Here is a 23079-nt window from a genome sequence, read left to right on the forward strand (position 1 = left end):
CCCAGTTGGAGCCCTTTTGGGGATAACGGAAATGTAAATAATAACAAACATTCAGGGAGGTGATTTTTCTTTCACAGTGCTTTCTTTTTTAGTGCTCAAGCAGCCATGGGCTAAATGATGGTAAGTGGCTGTCAGGTGCAGCGAAAGGCTGGGTGGTTTGTAGACAGATATGACATGAAGCTGCCAGGGAAGTAGATGCTGCTGCCTCTCAGGAGGCTACTGTGACATCTCCCACGTGCAGGTGTGTTTACATGGCATGGGCTGGCTCTGCTGGTGTGCAAGAGTCCCTGGAGCTAACAACTTCCTGCAGTACTACTGCTCATCCCTGCTGGCTGGCGCTGCCCTGGAACACATCCCTGGAGATGTGGGGTGAGACTGACAGCGCGTGGTGGCTGGAGGAGCACACCTGTCCCTTGGGAATGGGGAAGGGATCTTTCTGAAAGTTGTGTGGTGCTTCAGGGATTTTGCAGCATTCACTGCCAGGGAACATTCCTGGGTGAGCTTGAGGTGTCTTCAGTTACTTCTTGTTCTAGTTCAAGACCTGCCCTCTACTCTGCACTGAATCCTCCCAAGAGCTCTTTTGTGGATGTGCTTCAAGGACAATTTGGTGACAATGCAGTTAGCTGCTACCTCTGGGACACAGTGGACAGTGGCTGAAGGTCACAGAAATTTTGCTAGAGTGCTGGTTTTATATCTACTGGTTTATTGGAGCACTGCTTTTATCTTGGGGTGGGCTGCTACGTCCTGGAAAGCAGCCAGTGGAGATGTACAAGTTGTGAAGGACGTTTTCTAGAAGTGCAGCATAGTTCAGCAGCCAAGGGCTGACTCCTGTTCATCCAGTAGTGGCTGAGGAAGACCAGCGGCAGAAGACAAGTTGGAAAAACTTATTTGAAGAAAGAAGTGAGAGATACTTGAATATCGTTTTCTCATGTGGCTTTGTTCCTCCTTTTCCAAACAGGAGAAGGAAGCTGGCTGCTCTAATCTGACTTCTGTGTCTCTACTTGAGAAAGATGTTTCATGGTGGTGACAAGGTGTGGAATAGTACTTTGGTCTAAGGTTTGGGATACTTGGAGTTAAGGCCCTTTCCTGACCTGGATATGCATATGACACATGACTATGTCACCTGGTCTGGCTGTGCTCTGTATGCAAATAGGAGAAAATAGTATTCCCCAGACTCGAAAGAATGAAGGGTAATTATTTTGAGGCACTGAGGTAAGGGAAGCTGCATAAGCATCTAAGACAAGTAGATCTGCTCCCACTGAATTCAGTGGCAGAACTTTTAATGGGAGCAAGATCCGGGCCCCATCTGATAAAGAATTTCATCTGGATCGCATATGGGGGTAGGCATTAAAGGACCCATCTAAGGATCTCCCCTCTGGAGTACATCTATAAAAGACCCTCTGTAGTTGTGTTCAAAGCTCACAGTAATGCCAGTCTCCTCAGGACCATTCACTTAGATCATTCAGAAACTCTTTCTTGTCTAAGCCCTGATGCTCTCCCTCAGTGGAAGAATGTGGTTGAAACTCCCATGCAGGGAAGACTTGAGATTTGTTTTTTATTTGAGCCCAAAACATTAACAAATTGGACACACGTGCTCTAAGACTAGAGCCCGCTCTTATTTAAGCCAATGCAAAACTCTCCTTGATCCCAGCAGGATCAAGGTCTTGGATATTGCTTGCACCTTTTTAGAGTGTCTGCCTCTAAATGAAACAGACGATGACAAACTCATTCTGGATTTATCCTCCTTGACTGATTTGCAGCCAGAGAGGTTTGCAGACCCTCCCTCTTGGAACAGAGGAGTTCACAGTCTAATTGCTGAATGAAAGACCAAGGGCAGGTATCACTGTGCCTTCTCTTGTGGCAGATTCTTTAGCATGTGAAAGTCAATGCTGTGATTTAGTCTTCTTTTTTAGTATTTAAAAATCTTTAATGCTCTTGTCAGACTGTTGCTCCAGCTAGCATAATGTTTCTGTTCACTGTCTGTGATTTTCTTCCTCTTCACACCACAGTACTGACAGGTGAGTATTATATGTGTAGGAAGCTATTCGGCAGAAACATATGCCCTGAATATGTTTAAGTTCCTTGTAAGTCACTTGATCAATGTGCAGTGTTTGTGTCCTCTCTATTTTTGCTCTAAATTCATATTCATCAACAGAGGTTGCTTGGTACTTAATGGGACACTGGGGCACTGAATGAAGGGAAGGGACAATACACAAACAGGGTGAAGAATGAGGACAAATGTAGATGAACTTCCTCCAACAGGCACAAAATGCTCATTCCTGAATAAAAAATGTGAAAAGGTCAAGTGCCCCCAGAGGCTTCTATTGTGACAGGCACTTAACCCCTTCACTCCTGGTTATCTGCTTCAGCTGCTGGGCCACTCGGTGCACAAGTGCCATTAGCATCAGTGGAATGTGGGGCTGGGAGCGTCTGGAGACCCACCTCCCTTCCAGGCAGCAGGCACTGGGTGAGCAGGAAATAATCCTTGTGGACACTGACCTTGTCAGTAGCTGTGTCTAGAGATAATTATTTCCTAACATGTAACCTTTTCATGGTCAATTGCTCCAGTATATTAGACAGAATTGTGATTTCCTTCTATCTTCAGACACACACAAGGTCTTGTCCTTCCTGCTTTGAGGGCATAACTTAGCAAGTGCACAGACAACCCAGTGCTCGCTGAAAAGTGTTGTTTCTATTTTGCTTAAAAGAAAAAGAGTTTTGCTGCTCTTCCTTGCCATTGAGCAGAAGGGATCTGGGGTATATGCCCACTCCCATGTTTTTTTGACAGGCACACGTTTCCTTTTAAGAATCTAATACTAACCAGGCAACTGTCAGTGTTTAGTAATCTTCTGCTCCACCAGATTTCTTGCTTGTTGACTGATTTTGGTTTACCTTTTCCTAGCCCGTGATGCTTCAGTGTGTGCCCCTTGACACATCACCGAGGCATCTGAAGAGGCAAGATCAGCAGAGTATGTCAGTGCAGCCGCTCCAAAGGCATCAGGTTTGATACAGTCAGGACCAACGTCAGGATGAGCAGCCAGGGGTGAAGACAGTTCTCTTGCACACCCCCGTGAGCCCAGTCTACTCCTGCCTGAAGTGCACCCCACAAGGGCTTCTTTGGTGGTTGGGGCTGAAGAGCATGAGGCAGGACACTGTTCTTCCTCCTCCACCCCAAATACTCCTCCTCGCTTACTTGAGCTGCAGCTTGTTCAGCAGAGACTTGGGCATACCAGCCAGAACCTTTTTTTGGGGCAGTCCCTTTTGGGAACATACTCAGCTGACCCCTTGGAGAAACCTTGTGAGGACTGCACTGATCCGAGCAATAACACAAACCCGGCTCCTGCAGCTAAGTGTGATTCGTAGGTGATATTTTTACAACCCGCTCCTTGTTTTGTAGCAGTATTTAATTGGTTCTAAAAAAAATTGCAAAACTAGGTCAGTTTGCCATTGGGCCTTGTAAGACTCTTTAGCTAAATCTCCAGACTTTACCTAGAAGTTAATTTGAGCCAGACTTAGGAAAAATATATATTAATATACCCAAAGTCTCACGTGAGAAACTTGTAGGCAATGATTTGGGATTCAGAGCCATATTCATATTCCTAAGACTAAATTCAAAGCCATCGTTTAAAAGCAGGCTTGCACATGTGTATGTCCTGATCTTTAATTAGGCAAAACTCCCACTGACATCAATAGGAGTTTGACTTGAATAAGAACTGCAGGATCAGGTCCATAATTTGGTACCTGGGATTTGATTAAGCAGCTAAATTACTAGAACAGTTTCCCCATGTGTATAATTGCCTAATTAATTTTTAAAATAGCTAAGTTCAGCACTGAATATGGTGTACCTCTTGCCACATGAAATGTATGGTATTTAATCCAAGTTGATGGAGCTATTTGGAAGAGCCTGTAGAGTTTATTTTACAGTTAAGTAGTACTGTTTATTTTAAGCTCAGAAACAGCACCATTGTGTTAAAATGTCATGTTCCAGAGTAGTGCTGTGCTACATCCTAATTCTTGAGTGCTGGCTACTGTGATTGATATTGCAGGTGCGCAAACACTCTGGAGGCTGGGGATGAACTTATTCTCTAAAATGAGTTTTAAATTCAATGCTTTAAAAAGTTCTTTTTGTCTTATCAATGATTTGGGGCTTTTTTTTCTTTTTTTCTTTTTTTTTTTTTGTTTAGTGCCCCAGCATAGTGCCTGTGGTAGACTATATATCAGAATAAGTGTATATTGTTTGCTTTTTGCTGAAATTTCAGTCTAATACTGTGGGCTGGAGTTGATACATTTGCTTTCACAACTGAGAGACTTTGTTTGTTTGTTCTTTGTTTAAAACAGAGAACTTGTTCTGTAAGAGGAATAGAGAGATCATATATGAGTTTCCTAAGTGGAAAAATATTGTAGAAGGAATTGCAATGCCAAAAAGTAAAATCTGTTCTCCCTAAATGTATATATGCCTCTGTGTGTGTTTGGATGTGTGTGTGTCTCGTGTGCAGACATAAATAATGAGACTTGGAGTTGGCATAATGGATAGTGCCTGCTCATGCTGTTGACAGTTACTTAATAATGCATGTTCTCCCATTCTCTCCAGCTGAATTCTTAAGGCATTACCATGGGAATTTTCCCTTTTTGGGGATTGAAGCAGAGCTCCAGGACTAGCTGTTTTTGTGATGTGCATCTTGCAGTAGTCCTTATTCAGGAACTCCATCCAAGCATCTCCTGCAGAGAATGAGACCCTCAGTTGTCCTCGCAGAAGAGCTCCGCACTGCAGCAACGGTGAGCCTTGTGCCTTTGAGTCGTTCAGGATGATGGGAGCTTGGATTCTGCCATGCTCAAAGCAAGGCTAGGAGCTGGAATTCCAGAATATCACCATATGAAGTGGGATAGTCAAATGTACTGCTCAGAGAGGTAGGCTTGAAACCTTTAGAAACCATTCTGCTCCTTTAAGGATCTAAGAATGCTCGATAGGTAAACAAGTAATGGCTCTGAGACTGCAGCCACAGCCTGAAATTGGCTGAGGTCTGCAGTCTTGCTATCTTTTCAAATGATAGCTTTTTGTCTGTTCTGCCAAAGCCAGAAACTTGCCCACAAAATAAGCAGTCCCATACCCTTGAAAATTAGCAATTGGGTCCACCCAAAATGATGAGATGGTCTTAAAAATGAGAAGATTATATTTTATATTTAAATTGGAGTCCTTTTGAAGGCTGTCCTGCTGTCTTGGTTTGTCAACTTTTATTTTGTATTCAGCTCATGTTTTGAAGTCTTTCTGTGGAGATTATAAAAAGGAATAGAAGGGATGGAAACTTTCAGCTTCTGTTTAAAAACAGAAATAGGTAACTCTGTCTTGCAGCCGCTTGATTTCTGCAGCTGAAATTCTCTGAATCATCACAATTTAGCATCGTTAGTGATGGCTAGAAGTGATGTCTATGGGTTTGGGATCCCTTGGGTTTTAAATAAAATTTGGAGACACCTTGGGTGTGTGTGTGTCCTGTCATTTCCCCCAGCTCCTACTGAATCTCATTAAAATTGAGGAGACTCCTCGGTTACAAAAATATAAATGGGAAGAAGGGAGTGCAAAGTCTATTTGTGATAATTTAGGCTGTAATTTGTCTCCCAAAGCTTTGAGAAGCGTCGTCCTTTCTCTCTGTGGCACTCTGACCTCCTCTAGCGGTGGCTGGGCCACAGAAAGCCTCTCCCAGCTCTGGCTGTGGGGACACTCCGGCGCAGGGATCTGGTCACCTGGAGTGGGATCTCTGCTGTCAGACATCTACTGCTGTGATAAGTTTCCAGTTCTCAGATTCAGCCGCGTTTTCAACTTCTGCCTTGATTTTTCCTTTGGACAATACCAGAAGTTTCTTGTCAGAGTGTCACTCGGAGGAGCCAGAGACACAGGATGGTGGAAGTCTGACAACTCCTATTAGTCCTCTTATTTTTAGTTTAGGTTTCTGAAGTATGAAACCAGCAAAAAACAAATAGCAAAAGGTGGGGTTTTTTTTTTCCTCTTTCTTCCCCCTCTCTTTTTAAAATGCAAGCATAGGGAAAAGAGCCAAGTTTCAATTTCTCCTCAAATTTATAGTAATTTTCCTGTAACACTGGATGCTTGAAAAATCAAGAGTAATGCCACAAAGGGGAAATCTCTGTTTGTCTCATTCTCCTTATTGTCTTGGCTCACTTGACCCTGTTGGGGATGTGCCCTTTCATTGTGTGCTGCTGTTGGGCCTGGGAGGTCAAACAAAGGGAAATGAGCTCTGTGTGAGCCCACGTCTTGATCGGGGACCAGCTGAATTAGCTGGACCAGCCCTTGACTCAGTGTGGCTGCCTCAGGATGCAGCTGCAGTGTGCCAGGATGCCCTGTGTGCCTTTAGCACTGCTTGCCTTCAGTCTGGGTGTTGTGTGGAGAGTGCAGACAGTGCTGGGGGTGATTTCCAATGGTCATGGCCTTCCTGGACTTGAGGGGAGAGAAAAGCTGAACCAATTAAGAGCTACTGAATCACATCCCACTACAACAAGAGGGCAAGAGATGTTTTCTTCAGTGGTCCCTTCTGTGGGACAGAAAGCAAAAAGGTTTAGTCCAGTGATGGTAGCCTCTGGTTTCTGTGTCACTACATTCAAAGAGGTGCAGATGTAGTTAAGCAAAGTCCTGCAGAGCAGAAATGTCAGCATTAGATCTGGGGTGGGGTGGGGCTCTCCCAGCACACTGGATTCTCACTTTTAACATAAGTAATGAAAGACCAGCTCCAAAAGGGTCGAGTGTCCTTCTCTCTTGAACTACTAAAGCCTTTCCAGTTGGTGCCCTGGAGTGGTTTGTTTGTCAAAGGGCTCCTCTCTAGCTGGCAGTCCTTTCTCTTTGCAAAAGCTCAGTGCTTAGTGGCTTTAAGCTGGAAGGGTATATTTAGATTAGATGTTAGGAAGAAATTCTTCCCCGTGAGGGTGGGGAGGCCCTGGCACAGGGTGCCCAGAGAAGCTGTGGCTGCCCCATCCCTGGAAGTGTCCAAGGCCAGGTTGGGCGGGGCTTGGAGCAGCCTGGGACAGTGGGAAGTGTCCCTGCCATGGCAGGGACTTGGCACTAGATGATCTTTAAGGTCCTTTCCAACCCAAACCATTCTATGATTCTCTAGGCAGTGAAGGCATTGTTTTAACAGCATAAATGTCTCCTGAGGCTTAAGCAACTGTGTGGTGTTTTTTTTTCTTTTGGCTAAATCTTTTTTGGGTAAGTCTGGGTGAAATATTAGTTATGTTTTAAAAAGTAATGTTAGCTGCTGATTTTGCTACTGTGTTTTTTCTTTTACCTCAGGTGATTTTTACATTGCAGAAATGCTGGAAATAACAGGAGTGCAACAGATTTTAGCTGTATTTATGACTGAGGGAGAAACAGTTAAGTATGATGCATGAAAATAGGGCCCTCACTCTGGTTTTGTTTCTTTAGCATTGCAGCCCAGGAAAAGATTTAATATGGGAATAGAAGTGAGGTAAAGACCATGAAAGACCCACGGTGTGTTTAAAACCTGCCCTAAAAATGATCAGTCATGATTTGGTACTTCCAGTGTGGTGGAAGTACTTGGATAAAGTCCTGTGCCACCACCTGAAATCATAAATCTTCCCCGGCAGTTCAGCATCTCCAGGTGGGTGTTGGGGTTATAATTTTTGTAATGCACTGACTTTTTTTTTTCCCTTCCCCACAAGTTTCAGTTTTTTAGAGACTTTTATGTGCTTTAGTGTTCTTCCAAAAGTTAAAAAGAAAACAAAGAACAAACACCAACAATCAAAAAAAAAAAAAAAAAAAAACCAAAAAAACAACCAAAAAAACAACCCAGCATGAAAGTTTGGAGCCAGATTACAGCTGGATGTAGTTTTCAGGAAGCTCCTGGTGATTTTTGAGTATGTGAGATTTGGTCATACTGTCAAATGGTTTAAAACTTCAGTTGCCCTGGACTTGCATGTTAACGGTAGTTTTGATAGATTTTGGTTAGAACTGAGAGCTGATACCCTTGAGTCCCTGCAAGCAGCATCTGCAGGCAAAAACTCTGGCTTATCTGGTTCCTAAACTACTCCATCATCCTGTGTGGATGTATGGGGATTTTGGCTTTGCTGCATCAGTCTCTTTGAGACGAGTAAAAGGGAAGATTAATTCCCCTAGAAAAAGCTTTCTCTGCTTTGCATCCATATCAATTTCAGTGACTTCAGATCTCTTTCCTGTCCTTTTTTTTTTTTTTTTTTTTTTTTTTTGAGAGTGGAGGGATTGTTTAAACTGAAGACTTATGGAGAATGGCAGAGCTGGGAACTTTTCTAAGCCCCAGGCAAAAACTAAACATCAGTATATTGCAGTCTGTTTGTATGGAATATTTGAAGAACTTCATTTTTATCTTAGAGCAGTTTAAGACTCTGGAGAGATATACAAATCTCTTCCTTCTCCCTATGAAATAAACAGGAGCAAATATGTATTCTTGCTGCATTCTACTACTTTTTTTTGTGATCCTTTACTCCACTGTTAAATAGTTTTCAATTTGATTAATCCTTGTATTGCAGGGAAAGCTGTGTTTAATTCTATTGTGATCACCTTTCCCAAACAGGCAACAAGATTTTCCTGAAATGAGTGAATTTGTTTGAATAAGGGTGCTTTTCCAAACAATCTGCTTTGTCTTCATTAAGAAACTGTAGTGATGGATCTGCATCGCTGTCACCTGTGGTGAACGACTGGTAGCCCAGTCAGCCTGTGTTTAACTTTAGTTTCTGTTAGGCCTTTGCTAGACTGGGAAACTGTTATCACAGTTTGGTTCCCACAGAGGTGTGCATGAACCTAGGCTTTGATAAGCTAATTAGACAGAGTTCTCTCACTAAAATGCATCTCCATGTCCTTTAATCAGCTCTGTGACTCTGCTCTTGGCTGCTCCAAATTTAAAGAGGTATTTTCTGTTCCTACCCCTCTGCCTGTTTCCTCTCCCTTGCTATGCTCTGTGGTTTGCCTTTAAATATCTTTGGGGGTGGAACTATCTGTGTGTTTTGTACATTATTGAGGATTTGGGAGGGCCTCTGGGTACTGCCTTAATAAATGCTAAATAATAAAGCTGAGAGGAGGTGTTGCTTTAGCAGTGTATGGGTGTACCAGTGGAGAGCAGATCCTGTCAATCTCTCCTCTTGCTTAACCAGCTGGAGGCATGGGAGATGCTTTGCAGACCCACTGTGGCAAAATCACCATCAGATTTCCTTTATAACTATATTGATGATTAGGATCTGTGTCCCTTCGATGTTACGGGATTTTTTCCCCTGAAAAATGCTGCTCCCATCTTCTTGAAAGCTGAGAGAGATCCCCAAAGCTTACCAGGCAGAAAAGCTCAGGGAGCTCTCAAAGGATATTGCTGCTTTTCCTTCTAACCTCTTACAGTCTCTACCTTTCCTCTGTTCTTTTTTCTTTCTTTGCCAGTAAGGCGCTGTGTGCAGTCTTTTGTGAACCTTTGTGGGCCAGATTTCTCCCAGCTGCCTTTTTTCCTCCTCAGTAGCTGCAGAAGAGGCAGTGGATCTGAGGAGGAGATGCGTTTTATGATTTATGACACTTTATAAAGTGCATTTCACAGCAGGATTGACAGAGCTGGAGACTGAAGTCCACCCAATTTTGGGGGTGCAGAAGCAGGTAGGGGATGGATCTGCTCCTGGTGACTGTCCTTGTGTCATGGACTGAGTGGGGACACCTCTGCTTGCTTCCCTGCTTGAACTGTCTGCATCAAGAGCTGGGGGTAGTGCCAGGAGAGCCCAGGACCTGTCTGTGGTGGGAGCCAAGTCCATTTTACACCACTGGCACCTCTCCAGAAGCCATGGCAGTGCCTCCTGCATGTGACTAGGCTCCCTTATCAGCTGTTGATCTAAAGCTGGGCTTATTTTGACAGCCCTTCCTCTTCCTCCGTGGGATGCCTCCTGATGGCAGGGGTGTCAGCCAGCTCACCGTGTGAGGAGCAGGGGTTTGTTCCCTTGGCACTCGGTGGCTCTGTCAGAGACTTCAAACAGGGCTCTTTCCCACGGTTTATTTCTGCCTCTGCCCCTTTCCTGTCTGTAGCCTCAGGGGTGCAGCTCCCCAGCCATCTATTTATATGGCCCTCATCTGTCTTAGTCTCTTTGGCACTTATATGGCTCCCATTGGCCCAGGGCCTGAATGCCTCCCAATCTTTAATATATTTATCTTCACACATGCAGACACACACGCATACCTGTGAGGTCAGGAAGTACCAGTGCTTCTATTGTACAGATGGAGGACATTAAATGGTAATTGGCTAAACTGGGAGCAGGTGGTGGCAGGGATGGAGGAAGGCTGCTCTCACATGGTACAGAAAATGGCATCACAAGAAATGGTTCATAAGCCACAGTGCAGCACTGAGAAGATGTGTCTCCCCACTCATATGTGAGCCTTGCAGTCAGTGCAATATGAGGTCATAGTCATGCCCTATCCTTGTTTTGGCCACTTCATTCTTCAATCTTGTTTTAAAATATTTTTGTCCCAGTGATACAACTTCAGATGCAAAACTTCTGTCAAGTTGCCCAGCCAGGATGGGGGAGGGAGGTTGGAGTCCTCTTAGTCTGACAGTGAAAGCAAAGGCTCTTTTAGTGGCAGGGTCCTTTGCTCTTGCTCACTGGGTTTACTGTTCTTGGAGGGGGGGTTGGTCCCCTCTTTTCAGTGGCTTCAAGGTGGGGATGGGCCCAGCAGTCTAAAGTGCAGCCATCAGCTCAGGATTTGCTTTGTTTAGCTGGAGCACTCTGGGCAGACTGTCTGCTGGGGTAGGAATTTTTGGCAGCTGATACACGGCCACACTGTTCCATGGCGGTGGCTTTCCCTTAGACTTTCCCAAAGATGGCAATGCTGCCAAGCATATCTCCAAATGCTTTGCAAACATGACCCATTAGCAGTGTCTTCAGCACAGAGACAATGCTTGTTGCATTTAGGGAGCTCAACCAAAACCTGCTGGAGGTCAGTGGTAACCCCATTCTTTTCAGTCAGTGGTGTCTTCTCCCGTGCCTAAAGCTAAGGGAGTGCAAAGCTGAGCTGGAGCCACATGCCCAGAGCCAGTGTGTGGGAATTGTGACGGGAGAAGTCAGGTGGCTGTTCCTGGGCCTGTGCCTGGCTGATAGACCACGGTGCCTAATTAGTGTGGCAGCTGTTCTCGGTTAGCGAGGCTTTCCTTAGGCGCCTGCACTAATGTTCTTGATAGCAGCTAAGGAGAGAAAGGAGGAGGAAATTGCATCTATATTTAATTAATACTGCATCCATATTTTATTACGGAGAGCCCTTAGGTGCAGGAAGATTCTCAGTGAGAACAATTGCTTTGGAGTGCTGAAGCTATTGTATGGTGCTGAGGAGGTGAACTTTGGTTTTAAAAACAATCCCAAATTCCTTCCAGGGTAACCTGGGAAAGCCCAGAAACCCTTTGCCACTCACCTCTCAGCATCAGGCTGAAAAGCAAGTGGCAAACTTGCTGATGACTCATATTTGATTAGCTTTAATATCCTCTAATATTTTAAGCAAGAAAGGTTCAGTGGGCTGCAGACAAACACCACACTGATTATTTTTTCCTTTTGATAAGCTGCCAGGCTTGGAGAGGTTTCCTTTTCCATTCTCTGAGCTTACTCCCATCTTCCAGCTGCATGCTGTGCTCCTTCTCTTCTGGCTCTGAATCCCAGGGAGGAGACACAACGTGTTGTTGAAATGGCTGTCCCCTTGCTGTGGTTGAGGTGGCCTGTGGGGCTCGCAGGGTTAGGCTGGGTGGAGCCAAGAGCAGGTGAAAGATGCTGGTAGCTGCAGTGGCCTTGGCAGCTTTTGGGGCCACCTTGAGTCCTTGCTTGCTGGGCAGCCGGGTGGGACACGCTGCAGAACACGGAGGAAGCTGGGGATGTTTTGGGGTCAGCCTGAGCGTAGCCGAGCAGGGCTTTGGCAGCAAAGCCAGCACGTGGCCCTGTGGCTGAGCCCCCAGCCCTGTGCTGGGTGGGTCACTGCTGCTGCCCGGCTGCGGCAGCGAGGCACAGGCTGACCTGCTGCCAGCACTCAGCCCTCTGTCCTCATTAGGGGCCGGCTTGGGCCAACAAGGAGACATTTTATAGTCCAGTCAGAGAAGCAAAAAATAAGACTGTGTGTTGGAATAGCCTGAGCCTCTTAAAATATTTTGTACACACCCTTCATGTCCCATTAGTACCATTGTTTTGTTCAGTCAGCATGTGGTACAGCCCTTCTTGTACTCTGCAAAACACATCAGTTTCCAAAATGTTGTTATACTCCGTGGTTTCCATTGTAATAAAAATATGCAAACAATTGCTATCCAAAGAAAACTAACTGCAATTTAGTTTTTAAATCCTTCTCCTTTCACTGATTCCACAGTTTTTCCTTGGTAGTATTCAAATTTCAGGGAGAAAGGAAAGCTGAAGACAGAAGTGTTTACAGAAAGGAGCATTTTTGCCTTTCCACAACTACAAAAGCAACATTTGTTGCCTCAGATAACTCCTAAACAAACTGCCACCAAAACAATTAGTGTTATTTTTCTATTATCCTCCTATTCGAGAGTAAATAGCCATTTCATGAATATGTTAATTATCTTGTAGGTGCAGAAGATAAGTGGATGTTGTATCTTCACAAATGATGATAATGCTTCTATTGTATACAAAAATTTCCAACAATGATTTTTCTCAAGTATTTGGGGTCGGGTGGTTGCAGTTAAACTGCTCACAACTGGACCCTTTGCTTTGATAACTTAAAGATTTAGCAAAGATTGAACAGTTGAGTAAATGAAGATTTTTTTTCCCATTTTTTTTTAAAGAAAAAGTGGGCAGATGAGCAATAAGAACCAAGTCCCTACAAGAGCTGAGCTTTTAAATCGTGTTGTATTTCTGTATTAAGTTTTAAAGGCTAACAGAGGTTCTGGAGAGAAATCACTTGTGTAAGTACTGCAGGGTCGTATGTCTGTGTACTATTAAATACATGGTATTTTTAGAGGTAAAGTAATACAGTGTTATTCTATTTAAATTGGGCTGTCTGCAGGACAGAAATTATTTGTGAATTTATCTGTCAGTAAAAAACTGCAGGTTACTAGATAGATATGTTTGTTTATGTTTTAAATCATCCAAATATTTATTTTAGTGAGAGTATGCTTATGTAGACTCCAGAGAAGCAGCAAAGTGCTGATTTTCCTTTTGGAGATGTGTACATGTGTACATTTAGGAAGAAAAATTCAATATTCTGCAAAGTTGAATGCACCATTGTGCAAGATAATTAAAATGTAAATTTAAGTATCTATGCCTGCTTTGTGATTTTTTTTAATACTTTTAAGTTAGTTGTCTTTTAAAACATGTGGTCAGCTGTTGTATTCACATATGGTCAAATGATCAAAGTCTGAACTCCTCTCTAATTGTCCCCTGCTGCTTGTCTGCTCTGTCCATGATCAAGGCCTCAGCAGGTGATAAGAAAGGCATGAGAACAGGCTGGAAGGAGAATGAACTACTGAGGGGCCCAAGCTGAAAGAAATAAAGACTTCCAGTACATCACCCTGACAGTAAAGAACCAAGAAAAAGTGAAGTCTGGTTAGTTCTTATTTTTTCTTTCTTTCTTGCCCTTTTTTCCCCCTTGCTCACAAATCTGCATATATTTTTTTAAAGGCAAAATGCAAATAGGGTAGTCTCTGTGTATTCTCAGCTCATATAAAAGACAGAACCAAACAGCCTTCTGCAGACATGTTTATTTACTTGTGAGGAGGAGGAAGCTGCTAAGTCACACAGTTTATAGTATTTCACATGTTTGTGGAAATCATTGCAATTCTTTTCACTTGTGCTTGTCATTGTTTGCCTGGAGTTCACTTTGCCAGATGGTGCTTTATTGTCACTGGTGTCCACACCTCGCTCTTGCATCACTTCAAGACCAAATGGTGTGAAGAGCTTTAATACTTAGAGGATTTAGTAAAAGTAAATCCACACTTTGTGGAAGGTTCATTCTCAGCTATTCAAGCAGGTCTAGCACTGATTCAGAGAGGGAGTAGCTGACCCCAGGAGTGAAGAAAGGGTGAAATAAATGGATTGTCTTTGCCACTCCTGTTTGTCCCCTGCTCTCTTGCAGTCAAAACGCTGATGGAAAATTAAGGATCAATATTAGATTTAGAATAAAGAGTTAACAGTTAAATAAAGGAAGTTGCATTGTGAGATTCTCCGCTACTCCCCCCAGTCAGTGTAGAAAACAGTTGGCTGCATTTCTAAAGCTAAATTTCTTAGGCTTGCAGTAATGTATTTGTATGCATCATGTTTTTGGAACCACGTGAGGATTAATTTTTTACATGAATTTGCATGCAAATAGAGTACTCCCTTTTGGCTTCTGCAGAGTCGTTTCTTAATGTTTGCAAACACTGTCGATCAGATGCAAGGAGTGCCATTGCCCCATTTTACAGATGAGGAGGCAGTGGCTGGCTGAGAAAGAAGTGCGTGCTGTTCAAACTGTCATTCAAACGTGGGGTTTTTGGGCAATCTATATTTCATTATTTAAAACAGGACTGAGTGCCTATTTCTCTAATTTTGCAGGTAGCTGAAGTCTGTTTGTCCAAATGGCTACAGCAATAAGACTGGACAGAGGGAGTGTGTGTCTCTGCATGGATAGGGAGTATTTTAGCAGGAGGCAGGTGTAAGAGGATTTAGAGGATATTATAGAAAAACCCTTGTGGTGATCAGGCTTTTATATGACTGCTGTAAAACAGGCAAACAGGTTAGTGGGTATAACCACAAGGAAAGAGCACACATCACAACTGCAGTCCCTGCACGGAGGCAGAGCTGTGTTCAGTGCCCTAAGTTTTTTTCTGGGGTCAGCTCCAGGAAGTTCTCCTTGTGGGCCATGTGGGTTTCAGGAAGGACGTTTCTTGGAGTGGGTTTGTGGTAGAAGGGGAGATCTCATAACACTGATGCACAAGGAGGGTGGTGGAAAAAGAGGATTATGATCATGTCTCTGCACGGGGCCAAGGGTGAGAGAGACTTGAAACAAAGGGTTTGGAACATTTTGACTGTGAAGATTTGTGGGCGGGAGGACCCCAGTCCTGTTGGAGGCTCTGCTGAATAGTGTCTGCCTCAGCAGTGACCCACAGAAGGGAAGTGCCCCATGGAAATCGTGGCACTTTCCTTCCCTCCCTCCTGTGTTCCCTTCTGGGTATGAGCTGGTTCCACTTGGTCATGCTCAAGTGACTTCCTGAGCTGGGGTCGGTGGAAGTGCATGGCTGGGGAGGCCAAGTGCCCACCACAAGCTGTGTCTAACATAAGAATGGCAGAACTGTTTGCTCTGAGTGCAGTCAGCAGAGAGGCTGCCAAGCGAGGGCACAGCAGCAGGGTGTATAAATGAGCTCGAGAGACAGCCAGAGGTGTTAGGAGTGGTTGGGTGGTGAGGTAGAAGGATGTGGTGACAGATGAGAGACAGGGAGAAACAAAGCAGGCAGGGTTGTTAGGCACAGTGGTTGTTTTCTACTGCTAATTCTCCCTAGGAACGCTGGGGCACAACAAATGCAGGAAGCTGTATTCCTTATGCTTCGTTTGCACATTCAGGCTCTGCTTTTTATAAAATGGGTGGTGCCAGGCTATCAGCCTACCCAGGTTCCTCTCACTCACCCAACCCATGACCAGTGTAAATGGAATCTGGAAGCATAATGCTGCATTTCTTGCTGCTTGCTTCACAGCTCACAGTGACTGGAGCCCAGACGTGGCTGCTGCATTTCTCCCACTCCACTTTTATTACTGCTGAGTAACTGCAGCAGCTTCTTATCTGGGGTGTGAACAATGGAAGATTTTGTTTTTATGGGAAATTGTTAAATTCACTCTATTTCTCTGCAGCATTTCTACCATATACATTCAGCTCACTGTTAAATATCCCTGCCCAGTGAAGGCTGTGTGATACTGTTTGGTCTGTGAGCTGTATGTAGGAATCTGAGGAGGGGTTTGTAGCTGGAACAGTTAGTTCCTACTTGGTGAGTTTGGGCTTTTCTCTTGACTCCAGGTGCTTCTGTCTCATGCCCTTTTGAGCATGATTTCAGAGAAGGAGGGATGTGCACACAGCTGCATTGCCATTGTGCTGGTGTCCAAGACAATTTGTACAGCAGGTATGACTTAACAGACCAGAGTATTGGGAATTCACCCTTGCCTGCTTAGGGTATCTCACACATCCTGTATACTGCTAGATCCATCCCTCTGTGGGGTGCTGCTGGCTGAGGGGTGATATACAACCCTTCTGTCAGGATTTGCCATGCCCTAATGGCCTTTCTGTAAATATTTATTGTCCAGAACATCTAGAAGTAGGAAATATCTACTGTGATGGACACACAATGGAAACAGAGGCAGCCAAATTTAACCAGCTTACACATTTTATCTTCTGCCATTCGGTCCTCTGTTTCCTTCAGAATAAAACTGGCAGTGTCCAAGGAGAGCTGTTGAGAGTCACCTTTGCATCTGGAACATTCTAAGCTGGTGTGGCCTGTCTACCTTCAACACTCTTGAGATGTTTATTTTTCATAGAGAATTCCCAGCCTTTTCTGTTGACGTTAATGGGAAGGTAGAAGTGAATTCTGTTTCTTGAATGGTAGTTTTTGTTGAACAAGTGGATTTTTATGTATACAACAATAGCATTCAGCAATAAATTGAATTCCAAGATTGGGAATGTTGCGAAGCAATGAATGGAAATGCTTTTTTATGTAACACTGCATTAACCTTGCAGACATTAATGGTTCAGTGAGGAGTTACTGGTCACAGTAACTGTGAATAAACTCACATATTCTTGTTTTCATATTGGTTCAGGTTCCTTTCCTGGCAGAAGCTGGTCATTCTGCAAGCCCATGGAAAGTTCTTGAGCAGAGAGCTCTCCATATCTGCTGCTGATTGTAGGTAGTGTCATGCTGTTTTCTTGGAAAATGCATTTGGATGCTATTTTCTAGAATAAACAAGTTAAAGTGGTCAACAAATAAAATAGATTCCTCCCACTTCTCTCCTTCCCCCATGTGCTCATAATAAGTGGCTGAGGTGAAAAAAAAAAGATAAGTGGTTGATTCTCCCTCCTGCAAATGGTCAAGAAAATTACAGAGCCGACAAAATAAATGTTCAGGTTTAATAGTTCACAAGCCCAAGGAATTCTGCACAGTACTCCTTGGGGTCTGGGTAGGTGTTTAATCTCTGAATCTCTATACAGAGGAGGCATGTTGAAAACAAGAAGTTTTTGGTGGGGTCACGTGCTTCAGGAGGTTTGGGATCAACAGGAGGTCCGTGGTTTGCTTGCTCTCACAGCGGTTTTGGGCAGTAGCTCTGACCAGTGTCTTTGGTGGGAGGGGGTGAGATGCTCCTGAGGCTGGTTTTATGCTGCTTTATGGGGAACTGAAGGGGGCAGGTCCCAGCTCTCCTTCCTTGGCATCCTTGTGTAGGAAGGAGAATTTGGTTTATTACTTTGGCAGCCTGTTGTGAGAACTCTCTGCAATGACAGATTTTTGAGGAAGCACACTTGGGCTAAGCAGGGCAGGCCCTGTGTGCCATGGGATTTATTTCATGTGGGATGTGATCCTGTAAGAGGCTCCTCCTGGCTGGACTTGGACGACAGTGTGAGCCCACCCTGTCCCTGCATGGTGCCTCCAACTGACCACAAAGAAAGGGTAGTCTCTGCTTTGGATGGGATTGTAAGGCAGAGGAAAGCAGGAGGCTTTAGCAGAGACTGCCTGTGAGGATTTTGGCTGGTGGAGGGAGAAAGGACCTTTCTCTGCACTGTGGGTCAGGTGGTGGGGTAATGAGGAGAACAGCTGTGATGTGCAGAAATGCTGCCTGTCAGAATGATTCCTCTGCAAATCTACTTAAAAATAATTTCCTGTGTGCCACCCTGAAATTCATCTGGCAATTAAATGATAAGGTTAATATGTTACATGCATGGAGGCCAGAAAATTTGGAGGTAGTGTTGCCATAGCAACTGTATCTCTGCCCTCCTGGGCATAGGCATCCCAGTGGGGTCAGCCAGGGCACGGTGCTGGGGGTGGGAAATGCCACCAGCGTGGTAGCAAAGGGGTGGGAAAAGTCATAAAAATGTAAAAATAAATCCAACTCTTTCATCTTGTTCTGTGCTGTCGGTGGAAGAGCAGTAAAAGGTGAAGCTCCTCTCCGTTATGTGTGTCAGAGGGAGCACTGCAGTGCTCGCCTCGGGATGTGCCAGGGAGCCTGTGCCTCCAGGAGGGCAGGGCTCACTGCTGGCTTCAGCCTCGACAGGCTTCAGCTGCTCTCTGTTCTCTGGGGACACTGTATTAAGCGGGAAAAGATGTCTTCAGTACAATTCCAGGATCCTCCTTTGGCTCCTACAGCTAAAATCCTAGTGCATAAAGAAGACACCTGCTCCAAAGAATACATACTCAAACAGTCAAATATACTCAAATAATACCATACCTTGAAGGGAACCCAGAAGGGTTCTCTTGCTCTTCCACAAATTTTGAAGCCATTTAATTTAAGCACTACAGAGTGTTTGCTTTTGTGCACATGTGTGTTTGTGAGCACTTCCATTGGTGCCAAGTGGCTGTGCATCCCTTTGGGAGGTGGCAGCTGAAGCTCTGCTCTGTCCCTTGGGCCTGTGACCAGGAGCAGTAGGGTGCCATCACCCCTGGGGATCATGAGTCCTCCTTCCTCATATCTGCAGTATCACTGCCTGTGACTCTACCATGTCTACCATGTGTTAGTGCAGATGATTTTAGGCTATCAGAAACCCCTGTGGTGAATGATGTAGCTTCTCTTAACTAGAAAATACAAAAGGAATTTGGTGGAGAAATCAGAATTGATGGCTTGGCTTTCACTGCTTTAATGAACAAGGTGTTCAAATGTCAGTAGTTTTGCAGAGATTGAGATTCTTGTCTCAGTCTCCAAGCCTCACTCCTTAGTAATCTCCGAGTCTGTTGTTTTGCCTTTGTGAAATGGTTTGGTTTTCTGTTGCTATCTTCTCAGAATAGATCTGTGTTTAGGTATTACCACAAAGAACCAGGTAATTTTTTAAACTGAAAAAATGTCAGCTGGTTGCTGGCAGATACCTCTCATCTGGGAAAGGCCTTTGGCTCATATGCTGGTTATCCCCGCTGAGATAAAGCAAGCAACTGGAGCAAATGAAGCACTTATGAAGTGTGTTAGAGCTTCTTCCTGTTGTATGCAAATGAACTGCAAATAATCTGTGTTCTTGCTGGAAGTCCTTTGTGAAAAGCAATGGGATGGCAAAGGAAATGGAGGGCCTTGGCACTGGCAAGATTATTTACATGGAGGGCACTGTGTATTTGCTGTAGGGTTGGGGTGCTTTCTGTGGAATGTTGTGGCTCTTGGAGGCAGGAGATGAAAGACATAGAATGAGAAAGTGGTACATCTCAGGGCATTTTATTTTATATGAAAGCTTTTTTTTTTCACAGCAAGTGCATACCAAATGTCAGAGGGAAAGCCTATTGTGTTACCAGACTGACATTAAAACATGCACAGAGATCATGCAATTGTGTTACTGTACTGAGATGTCATCGTAATGTCACTTTGGTTTATTTAAATAAATTATATGTATTTGGCAATGGTGTCATAAGAATTTGACATAAGAAATCTACCAAAGGTACGTGATGACCATGCCCTGAAAGGCAAGGTTTATGGAGAAAGTGTTTTCTACACACCATTGTTCAGTGCTGAAACATTTCTTCAATTTACATTCCTTTTTTTAAGGGTGCATAATAACTTGGTGTAGCATTGGGAACTTGGGGCAGATATAACTTAAGCAGATTTATCTAACTACACACAGTACTTTGTTGTTGGATGCAGCAGTAGTTGCCATAGCAACTGCAGGATCCCAAACTATTATGATACCTCCAAGAAACAGGCTGTCTTTTAAAGAACTGCAACCATGTGAATTTGCATGTCAACTTTATTCTACAATAGCCATAACTTTAGGGGATAAATGATATCTCGAAATGCGTGCATCTCTCCATGCGGGATCTTCATAGTTTATTTTGATGATGATATTTTTTCACTTTGCTGTAATTTTTTTCATGATAATGTATTTTTTTCCGAGCTGATGGAATAGAATCTATTTTACACCGCTCATCATTATTAGTTCTATATACCGTAATAGTGTCTAATGACTCTTACAAACTTTGAGATCTTCCTGCCACCACTTGAAAAGAGTGGCATTTTTTTCCCTCCAGTTGTTTTGTCACCAAATAATATATCCCAAATGGAGACGAACTTACCTTCCTAACAGCCATGACCAAGGTATGGTCCCTGCTTCACAGGTGGGTGAGTTGCTCTGCTGAGGAGTTAACAGAGTTCTGTACGACTGGAGATGAATCTGCTGAGAGGTGCGACTGGATCTCATGAGTGGTTAGGAAAATAATGAACTAAGTCCCTGCGAGCAAAAGTTTTCATGGTAGGTGACAAAATAAAACATGGATTTTTGTGCAACCATGTCCTGCTCCTGCAGACAAATCGATATGAATAACCAGCTGTATCAGTGGTGGTTCACTTGTGTATAGTATTTGGCTCAAATGGTTCATTTTTGTGATTCCAGATTTATTTTCTTCCATTTCTTTTAGAGAGGTCATGGTAATGTGGCCCAGCTCCTGAGAGAGTTGGGATTGTTGAGCCTGGAGGAGAGAATGCTCCAGGGAGCCCTTAGTGCCTAAAGTGTCTGCAAAAGAGCTGGAGAGGGACTTTTCGGAAGGCAAGTGACAGGGCAAGGGGAAATCGCTTCCCACTGCCAGAGGGCTGGGTAAGATGGGATATTGGGAAGAAATCCTTCCCGGTGAGGGTGGGGAGCCCCTGGCACAGGGTGCCCACAGAAGCTGTGGCTGCCCCATCCCTGTGAGTGTACAAGGCCAGGTTGGATGCAGCTCTGAGCAACCTGGGGCGGTGGAAGGTGTCCCTGCCCATGGCAGGAGGTTGGAACAAGATGATCTTTAAAGTTCCTTCCAACCTAAACCATTCTATGATTCTGTGAAGTCATGTTATATATCAGTTGGGGAACTACAATGTGTCTGTGAAAATAAAAGAAATCAATAGAGTTTCTCAGTTCCTATTAATAACACATGCAGAGAATCTACACACATTCAGGTTGACTCTTAATGGGTTCATTTTCTTAGAATTATTACTTTGTGAGTATTATTTGCTTTGTGAGGCCAAAGAGTCTTAGTTGTGGTCCAGGATGTCAGGGAATGCACTGAAACAAAAAAAAAAGGTTTTGTTCTCAGACCACTTCCAAAGTGAGCCCAAGACAAGAGATTACAGATAGGGGTGTGTAAGGGGCTGATAAGAAGGTTGGTCTATGGATCTCTCAGGAAAACAGTGATTTAAGTGATGACAAGCTGTTTGTTTGCATGATGGTTCAGGAGGCTTTGAAGACTGGCTTGAGGACAAACAACGAAGTCACTTTGTAGATGGCTGCTGGGAGCTCTTCCTTGCAGGAGAGGCAGCAGGGGGAAAGCACAAAAGGGATTTTGTTTGAAAGCACAGAATATAGGCTAGGGACATGTTGGAGAGCAGAAACTCTGTGTAAAACAGACCTTTATCAACTCTTCCTCTTACTCATCAAACTTGCTGTGAGGAGGAGGAGTCTGTGGGTCTCCCCCGAAGGTGGCTGCATTTTGAAAAATTCAGAACCTATGGTAATTACTGACTTCAGCTGGGCTTTCCCAATCTTGCTCCCTGGTAAATCCCTGTCTTCTTATGTGAATGGCTGGTTCTTTTCCTTCCCCAGGGAAAGGGCTGGGGTGCATGACATGGAGAGCTGCCATACCTGCTGGGAATACCTCACCCAGAGACCTGTACCAGGGCCTACACTGCCAACAACCAGCACTTAACGGAAGTGGGAATGAGTTGTGGAAAGGTGGATGCTGAAAAGCAGCCATTTTCTGGTTATTTGAGTTCAAGGGGTATCTGTGACTTGGGAAATCTGAGACCTACTTGCTGTGCATCTTTACAAGGAGTTTGTATATCTTTGCCAGCCTTAAGTATGCAAAATTCATGAGTTATACCTCAGAAAGTTAATGAGGATGGGGATTTTTTCTTTTTTAAAAAAACCTGTTGGGTGTGTTGTCATGTTTATGAGCTTTTAGGTCCATCTGTGTTGCCTATTTCAAGGTTTTATTTGCAACTGAGAATTGGAAACTTATTTTTATGGTACATGTTCTTTTTTTGTACAGAGCCTAGATTTGGGTGAGTCACGTGCCTGCAGGTTCTGGGGCTTCCTGGAAGCACCAGCTGCTGCAAGACTTGGGATGGACTGCAGGAGTGTGCAGTGCTGCTGGTACAAGGAGGCCTTTTCATACAGCATCCTTTGGGTCACTTGAGTATAAAATGTAGCTGAATTAGTCTTTTCTTCCCCCAACGTTTGGGCTGGGTGGGAGGCTGATTTCTGATTAGTTTTAATATGATGTTTGAAAACATGATTTTCTGTGAGTTCTACGTGTAATCTGCCCATATTATTACTAGGTTTTTATTCCTCTTGTGGCTGCAGAAGTCTTCAGGATACCCTTCATACATATGGTGGGAAACGGGCTCTTTGCAAATTAGTAACAAACTATAATAATTGCTTTGCTTTCCCCTTGAAATGCTGATCTGAAGCTTTGATGACAACAAAATTCCCATGTAAAGCCACATAGCTCTTCAGCTGCATTTGTTGGATCTATTTAGATCCCTGCTTGGTTTCTAAAAGAGGCAATAATGTCTGTGAACATCTCTGGCCACTTCCTCCCACACATTGCTTGGTGTGGGCTCCTGTTTGCATGGATATCTATATACAGCACAACTGTAGGTGTGAGTTTTTGTGGTTTGACCAGTTTCCTTAAGTTAAAGTTGCTGAGGATGACCACAATGATAATTTAATAGGAAATGCTGAGCTAGTGGTGAATTTTCTGGAAATATCTGCAAAGAAAATATTGAGCATTTGAAAATTCTTGGGAAAAAATATACATTTTGAGGACTTGAAGCCATGAGAGGAAAAACAGTTTGTAAACTAGTACTAATCTTGATCAGTGTTGTAGAAATTCATGTTTAATAATGATAAAAAAGTTTGTGGTGATATAAAAACTCTTGGTGTACAAATCTTGAGGTGATTCC

General features: G+C 43.9%; 1 long non-coding RNA gene across 1 annotated transcript in view; it reads left to right on the top strand.

Annotated features, from left to right (window-relative positions):
* The first annotated feature begins 955 nt into the window (after positions 1-955).
* Positions 956-23079, top strand: part of LOC138110281 (uncharacterized) — a 40297-nt gene continuing 18173 nt past the window's right edge. Inside the window, exons 1-4 of the long non-coding RNA XR_011150855.1 lie at positions 956-1031; positions 2903-3359; positions 4592-4776; positions 13418-13551. This is a non-coding gene — a long non-coding RNA (uncharacterized lncRNA). The remainder of the gene's footprint in view (positions 1032-2902; positions 3360-4591; positions 4777-13417; positions 13552-23079) is intronic.

This window comes from Aphelocoma coerulescens, chromosome 4A (assembly GCF_041296385.1).
Source record: "Aphelocoma coerulescens isolate FSJ_1873_10779 chromosome 4A, UR_Acoe_1.0, whole genome shotgun sequence".
Taxonomy (NCBI): Eukaryota; Metazoa; Chordata; class Aves; order Passeriformes; family Corvidae; genus Aphelocoma; species Aphelocoma coerulescens.